The sequence below is a fragment of the Anser cygnoides genome, chromosome 4 (assembly GCF_040182565.1).
Source record: "Anser cygnoides isolate HZ-2024a breed goose chromosome 4, Taihu_goose_T2T_genome, whole genome shotgun sequence".
In the NCBI taxonomy this organism is placed as follows: Eukaryota; Metazoa; Chordata; class Aves; order Anseriformes; family Anatidae; genus Anser; species Anser cygnoides.
Window position 1 is genome coordinate 16,000,853 of NC_089876.1, and position 7,533 is coordinate 16,008,385.

The 7,533-nt window shown below is 48.1% G+C and overlaps 1 protein-coding gene across 15 annotated transcripts in view; it reads right to left on the reverse strand.

Annotated features, from left to right (window-relative positions):
* The window catches only part of PROM1 (prominin 1), a 62,960-nt gene extending 57,973 nt beyond the window's left edge, over nucleotides 1-4,987 (reverse strand). For 10 of the 15 annotated variants that reach the window (XM_048046848.2, XM_048046854.2, XM_066995673.1 and 7 more), the window contains exon 1: nucleotides 4,830-4,986. The gene's annotated coding sequence lies outside the window, so the exon portion shown is untranslated. Of the gene's footprint in view, nucleotides 1-385; nucleotides 3,040-4,771 lie in introns of those variants that run through there. The other 5 variants (XM_066995675.1, XM_066995671.1, XM_066995669.1 and 2 more) reach the window with 5 other exon arrangements.
* Nucleotides 4,988-7,533: the final 2,546 nt, after the last annotated feature.

Below are 7,533 nucleotides of genomic sequence, written 5' to 3' on the forward strand. Positions count from 1 at the left end.
AGTCAACAGTTTTTATTAATAGCTTGCTAAAGCTAAGTGGCACTAAGGTGACTTTGGCTGCTTATGCATCTTTAAGAATGTTGTGAATCGACAAAACCACAGCAGTTTCATCAAGTGCCTCTTAAGAAAAGTAAACACAACCCCCTCAGCTTTCCAACAAAACATCTGGACCAGAACACCACTAGTGGGGACACCTGGGGACACCCTGCCCCTGACAAGACACCCGCTTCAAACCTGGGAGCACCCAGCACAAGCTGCCTCTGCTCGGCATGCCTCTGCTGCCATTTCCAGCAGCACTGCCCGATGGAAATGTTCAGATCATTCACTTGCAAAAATGATGGCAAAGCAACGCGAACACCTCTGGCCTCAGCCAGCCCAAACTCACGCCAACATCTTCACTTGCGAGGTGCTTCCAGGTCAAGGAGAGTCTGAAGACAGAAACACTTCCACCAGTTGGTAGCAAGGTGAGACTTAGTCTCTCCCATGCCTGACAGTCTCTGTAACAACACAAGCTACCTTTCCAAAAACCATAACGACTTGCTAGAACGAACAACCTGGAGGGTTCGTTCTCTACTCCGTCCTGCGTGCACAAGATAGAGCAGCATCAACAAAGATATGGGCCTCAGGAATGCAAGGCCAGATCGAAGAACACGAGACAGTTTGGTTTCCCTGAAGCCCAGTCTAGCTGAAAACAAAAACTCGCAGCTATTTTTCCCCCTTATGGCTAGTGAAAACCAAGGAAACCAATAGTAATCCTACGAATATCAGCGGTACCAAACCTTATTCAAAAAGCCAATGTTAGCAACCATATGTATATGAAGCTCAACGCAGAAATGTAAAAACTTAGAAGTCATTAAACCAGGAGGATTTCTTATCAGAAAGAGAAAGTTTAGTTCAATAATAATGAAAGAAATAACCAGCTCCAACATATTAGTTTTCTTCCTTTAATCTTTTATTGTTATTAGACTTTTTCAGCAGAAACGACCAGAACTGAGTGCAAAAGGTTTTTCTCTTAACGACAGATCAGTGACGGTTGTACAAGTTTGATAAGATAAAGCTCAGCTTGTTTTGCTTAAGAAGTTTGGACACTTTCTGAGCCAAGTTGAGCTTTCTGGAGATTTCTGAAGAACCACTCCGACACCCCAGTAAGCCTGAAGCTCACACAAAGTAACTGAGCCTTGATCCCAAAAGTTAAGGAAGATGATGCAAAACTGTACAGAAGACACTGCATGGAAATGTTAGGTGTGTATATGAAAGATAAAATTAGAAGGGAAGACGACTTCCATAACTGGCATCTTAAGGCAAAGCTAGAAGACAGCACATTTTCTGTAGTGTGTTCTGTTATACCAGAGAGATAGTGGAAGAAGAAAAAGTCCATACAACTTCCTTTACCTTAAAATCCAATTATTATATTTTTAATAACAATTTAAACTGGACCTAATTGTACGAATAATTGTCAAACAAAGCACTATCAAAATGTCCTTCCCATTCAGGAAAACCATCACCATGCCTGGCAGAAGTGTAAAGTCATACATTAGCTGATACAGAATCCTGGCAGTTTTAAAACAAGGACACCACTGAAATTGCAAGGACACTACCTGTACTGCAGAGACAAACAATATCCTGCTGAACAGAGACAGACAAGCACCTTCCTATCACAAAGACACCACAGAAATCTCCAATTCTATATAATTTTCAGATAAGCCTTTATAAAGTTCAAGACTTTTCAAAAATCAGGGGGGTGCCTTGCAAGAAAGAATCTGCAGGATTCTTACCAGGCTCTCTGCCTTTATTGGCAAATAAATCACAATACACTTGGTAAGACAGTCTTATTGGACAATTCCTCTAGGCTGACACCAAGTCTTCTCTAAACTACGTAAAGGTTACATTAATAATGACCAGGAACTTGCAGAAACACTATTAAGCCTATAACTCTGAATACCTGTGAGCATTCAGGTATTCAACGTACCTAAAAATAAGTCAGGTATAAAAACCTCCCAGCAGGTATCCTCATCTTCAGATCTAAAACAAACACATACCTTGGCTGGGAGCATCTTAGTAGTTAAATATGCTAGATAAACAGCGTAGAAAATGATAATCAGTCCATGAAGTTTGCATTTGTGAGAACTGCAAGCATGACATACACACAAGCGAGAAATGTATGAAGAGAAGTGGATAGCAGCTTATGGTAATCTTCGTTGCAGCATGTGGCCGTCTCATTTCCTCCAGAACAGTGAGACATCACTGCAGTCGGTGAGCTGTAGTAACACCTGCCCAGCTCCCCAAGTTCAAGTAAACAGTGAGTGACAAGAAGCTGTGTGAACCTTTGAAGTGTTTCCATTAACTAACTGTCAAGGTGCATGAAATGAACAAGGCGTTCATTTCATGCTCATTTCATTAGTTTTGATTACAGTATATATACACATATATACCTGTTAACTACTTATGATAAATAGCAATGAAAACTTTCATTTATTTTCTGTGTGGTTTGCTAGCATCCATCTTTAGCAGACTGGAGCTGTTGCTTTTTATTCTGCAGCTGTCACTTAAGCATTCTCCATGCACAAGTCACTAAACTTAATTCCCGCTTTTTTAAAGCACTACCTGTGGGAGACACCATCACTCCTTTGCCAAGTACGCTGCAATATTATCACATCTCCAATATATCTTGCTTGGTATTAAAAAAATAGCAGTATTTTGCAAAACCAATAAAGCTTCTGCAATGCCAGTGCAAGTTTAAGATGGGAAGAGGAGACAAACCAAGAGATGCAGAAGTTCAATAACTGCCTCCATCAACTCTAAGGAACAGAACTGGGAAGCAGCACGATGTCCAGCTCTTTGTTCCAACGGCACCGGCCTCCTCCTATTTAACATTGCAATCCACGCACATACGACGCTGCAGTGCAGCGATGCGAACTACGATTAACCCTGCGAAGTGAAATTCAGTCAAGCAGGGGCTAGATTGCTGAAACGCAACGTGGGAGCCTCCTGGCACTGACCCGGGGTGGGACAGTGGAAGCAGGAGCTGTCCGCAGGAAGCCCACCCCAAGGAGCTGGCTGTATTTCTTACATTTCATTAGTCATTTGGAAATCCATGTCCATAATCCCCTTCAGAGTTCCTGTGAAAGCAGCCACCAAAAGACCTGAAATAAGGCAGTCACAAAGCCGGTAGCTACAGCTGGCCTTTGACTCCAAGGTGTGTATTAAAAAAAAAAACAACAACACACAAACAAGGCATAACACAGCAAGCCAAGCTGGCTGCTGTCAAGTTAAAATGGTACGGTTTTCTGCTACAAAACCTCTCCAAAGCCTTCCAAGGATTACAACCTGTTGCCATAGGAGGAGTAGGAAGCAAATAAGCCTAGTAAACACCAGAGGCTGCAGAACAGAGTCTGGCAGCACCAACAAAAACCAAACAAAATCTACACCTCAGGAGGCATCCGACATGACTGCTGGATGCTCAAAACAAAAAAGCATTGAAGTCAGAAAAAAAGGACATTCAGAACCCACATTGGCTTTGAGCAGCTAGCTACTTCATAATCTGAAATAAATACACATCAAAATTAATTAATTGAAAACCAAACCCCACACCCTGCCACTTTTACAAGCCACAGCTGTTTACAGACAACAGAAAGAGGCAAGTAAAAATAAATTCCAAGCGAGTTATCTTCCCCGGATCTGCAGCTCTGATTTTTAGCCAACCGCCTACACGTGTGTGTTTTCATGGACCGAACAACATCAAAAACACACAACGTGATTTCCAGTGGTGCCTTTACACTAGTATTCGTAAAGCGTTCCCTTGTGAGAGCGCTTCCCGGCATCTTGTAGGAGATGTTGAAACACCACGAAGCCATCCCACGGAGAGGCAGCTCTTCAGCAGAAGTGAGGTGAATGAGGGCTCACTGTGTGCCCTAAGGACCACCGAGGGCTCAGTCTGTGCCCTAAGGACCACCGAGGGCTCACTACGTGCCCTAAGGGCCACCGAGGGCTCACTACGTGCCCTAAGGACCACCGAGGGCTCACTGTGCGCCCCAGGACCACCGAGGGCTCAGTCTGTGCCCTAAGGACCACCGAGGGCTCACTACGTGCCCTAAGGACCACCGAGGGCTCACTGTGCGCCCCAGGACCACCGAGGGCTCACCGCGCGCCCTAGCAGCACCGCACTCGCACAGCCTGTCATAAATTACAGCCGACCCAGATTATGCCCACTTCCAGCCGAGCCCAAGTTTCCCCCCGGCCCTCCCCATCACTGAGCACCGCGGTGACCTCCTCCCCGCCACGCCGCCCAGCCCTGGGAGCCGCCAGCCGCCCAGCACCGCGGGCACCTCCGCTCGCCCTCCGCCGGCGCACCGCCCGCCCTGGCGGCTCCCCCGGCCGCTTCCCCGTGCGGGGTACGGCGGGGGCGCAGCCCCTGTAACCCGAAGGGCTGCCCCGCTCCCCGCCCGGCAGGCCCAGGCCCTCACCGCAGCGCTCCCCCCCCCCTCCCCAAGCCGACCCCCAGAGCCAGCGGCGGGGACGGGCGAGCCCCTCCGCCCGCTCGCAGCCACCATTTCACCGCCGAGCCTCCCCGCCACGAAGCCACCCGCAGCCCCCCTCCCGCCCCGGCTCCCCTCAGCGCAGCCCCCCCAGGGTCCCCCCGCTCCCCCGCAGCCGGCTTCCCCTCCGCCCCCCCGGGGCAGGGGGCTCTCCCTCGCCGCCGCGCTCCGTCCCCTAGCAGAGAAGGGCAGCGACCCGCACACCGCCCGCACCGGGGGACCCCGCCTCGCCCCACCTGCCCCGGGGGGGCAGCGCTGCCCGGGGACCCCTCCTCACGCTCGCCGGGCACTCACCGGGCGGAGCGGGGACGGGGAGATGGAGGCGAACGGGGCACGGCGCGGCTCCGCCTTCCTGAGGTGGTGGCGGCGGTGGCGGCGGTGGTGGCGGTGCCGCCCACGGACCGTGGGGGCGGGCTCTGCCCCGGGCCGGGGCTGCGGGACCACCCCGGCGGGCTGCGGGAGGAGAGGGGAGGAAGAGGAGGAGCGTGAGGGGCTTGGCCCCGAGGGGAGAGCCGGGGTGAGGCGAGGGGGCTGCGGCATGCCGCCCCCGAGGGCCCCCGGGGGGTCAGGCCGGCCCCCAGACCTGTTGCTGCTGCCGGGGCTCTGCAACGATTTCTCTTAGGATCCCCCCTTTTTTCCTTTTTTTTTTGGAGTTCAGGCTGTTTTGCTCTTCCTATCAATTCCATCCCTTAAGGTTACTTCCCTCATTAGCTGTTGTAAGGGCGTCTCGGTTTACCCCTCCCGGGGATGCCCTTATTTCTTGACAAGGTTATCGTTTCTTTTGGGACCGTGTGTCCATGTTCCTAAGTGACTTTGTTTCTCAGCCCAGTGATTTATTGGTAAGACAAGAAGCTCTTTTCCTACAGTAACACACACTTTCCTCATTTGTCCTCTGATTTTATTTGCAGCTTGGGTGTTTCAGTACTGCCCTCCCCATTGCAATATTGAATCACAGAATCATCTAGGTTGGAAGAGACCTCCAAGATCACCGAGTCCAACCTCTGACCTAACACTAACAAGTCCTCCACTAAACCATATCACTAAGCTCTAAATCTAAACGTCTTTTAAAGACCTCCAGGGATGGTGACTGAACGCCTTCCCTGGGCAGCCTACTCCAATGCCTAACAACCCTTTCATATCATAAGATATGAAAATGATTCCCACATCTCTTACTAGGCTCTCCATCACAAATTGAGGCAAAGCAAGCAGCTGCACCAGAGGTCCAGGATCATACAGGCTCCTTGGAGAGGCTTAAAACGCTGAAGGAGAAGGCAGTTATTCTCCCATTTGGCTTTATGCGCTGGCAGGTAGAAAGAAAAGGAGGCTTCTGCTGTGGCAGGAGTCTGTCCTGCTAATGCAAGTTTGGCCAAGCGTTGGACAGTTTTCCTACAAGTGCTATTCGGCATTGTTGATTTTTACCTATAGTTCAACTCGGGGCACTTGTCAGCACTGCCCATCGGAGAACAAGTTGCCAGGTTGGCTGCGTGCAGAACAAACAACTATTCAGACCCGGGCAAATCCTGGATTTGTTCAGCAGGAGGATACTTAGTGGTACAACCCCAAACGGGACAGAACAGCACAAAGCTCAGCAACAGGCTTTTGGCTTAGCTCTTCCTATAGTCCTCATATACACCCCCAAGCAGTGTGTCAAAGAGTGGAAATGGTGTAGTCTTGGAAAGACACGGAATATCTTGACAAAAGGACAAGTGTGTTAAATTAGACAGATTGTCTTCAAATCCAGAAGTACAGCTCCTTTTTTAAGCTCTAGATGAAAATTGTTCTAAATATGAGAGAATATTCCTTCCCAATAACAAGCTGTGTGTGCCCAAACTATTAATCTGATGAGCTGGTGGATTTGATTCCTTGCTCTTGTACAGTGTTAGAACAGAAAAGCCAAGTCTCGTTGCCATTTGACTGATTTTAAACTGCAGAATGAAGGCATAGAGCTACGACAATAAATATCAGCAAGAGTGGAACAGTATGCAGGGCTTGAAGACAATGTAGAAATATGGAAGAGAAGACCATGGAATGAAAGGTCAGGATATCAAGACCTTCTGAAGCCAAGGACACTAAGATTTATTTTTGGATTACTAATTAATACAACTACTAGGTTTACTACAGGTTAATGGTAGTAAAAGCCAAAGATATTAAGGTTTTATTTTGGATTACTAATTAATATGAGTAAATGGTTCACTACAGGTTAATGGTAGGTACCACAGGATTTGTAAGTGAGAAATGGCTGTAGTTTGCATAAACAAGGACATGCAGCTAGAGTTACAGGAAAAAGATGCTGGCTTCACAGAAGATTTCAAACTAAGCTAAGTCAAGACCAACTCTGTTGATGGAGGCATTCCAACTAAGCCAACACCAATTTCCTGATGAGTATTACCCATTTGTAGTAGCTGTCCCACTTTTTTTATGGTTAGTGCTGTTGATATAAAAAACCTAAAGCTGTCCAGCTTTCTTATAATCTGAGTTTCTTTGTAATATTGGTATCCAGCCTGAGACAATGAGTTTGCCTCAGGTCTCTGGAAGTGATAATTTATATCGTATTAGGTACTGAAAATGTGTTTTCTGAATAGCACCTGGTTAACACATCTGAGCTCATCACTGTGCGATGGTAGATCAAAGCGTGACCTCTTCAGCTGCCTCCCATTGTGTTGCTGGCAAACGCAAGTGCATGTCTGGCCTGAAAGTGCTCTGAGCAGCTGCTGACCTTTCCTTGATGTTTCTTCCGTGCTAACTGCATGTCAGGTAGAGGTGGACAACTGTAAAGTGGGAAATACTGCACCAGTGTGCGGTCCTTGCCTTTGCTCCCTGCCATCCAAATCACAGCAGGAACCAGGCTTGCTTGGCTGCACATTTACCTACTTGACATTTGGCTGGGGGCACTGCGAACTACTTGCTTTTACAAGATTTGCATGCACGCTGTAACGCCGTCACATTAGAGAAGTGGAACATGTAAAAAATGTACACAGTGTTAGCAGGTTCAAAAACC